This window comes from Dipodomys spectabilis, unplaced genomic scaffold, assembly GCF_019054845.1.
Source record: "Dipodomys spectabilis isolate Male_0828 unplaced genomic scaffold, ASM1905484v1 ptg000634l, whole genome shotgun sequence".
Taxonomy (NCBI): domain Eukaryota; kingdom Metazoa; phylum Chordata; class Mammalia; order Rodentia; family Heteromyidae; genus Dipodomys; species Dipodomys spectabilis.
Genome location: NW_024871311.1, coordinates 539527 through 540000, shown reverse-complemented (window position 1 = coordinate 540000; position 474 = coordinate 539527).

The window sequence follows — 474 nt, the reverse complement described above, 5'->3', positions numbered from 1 at the left end:
CGCGCGGTGACGAGCAGTGAGAGGAAGAGCACGGAGAGGGCAGAGGATCCCGTGGCCAGGGGGGGAAGGGCACCGCACCGCACCCAAGCGCAAGGGCACCGCATCACCGACACCCCGCCTGCTGGCCCGGCTGGCACAGGAGCGGCGGCGCGCACACACGGACGGGGAGGAGCGCAAGGCCCCTTCTCCGCCCGGAGGCGGCGCACCGAAGTCCACGGTCCAGCTGGCCAGCCGGCCGGGTCGCGTGTGGCGCACACCCGAGCAGCCATAAAGCCAGGGGCGACACACACAATGCAACGCACACCACATGGCCACGGGGTTTTTCTCCACCTCCCTCAGAAGCCGGCCCGAATTCACTCGCTCGCACGGATGCGGGGGCCGAGCACACAACGACCCTCGCCACCGCAGACTGGCCGTGCCGGCAGGGGGTCGGGGGTCTGCGGCGACGACCCATCGGCGACAGGTCACCGGTAA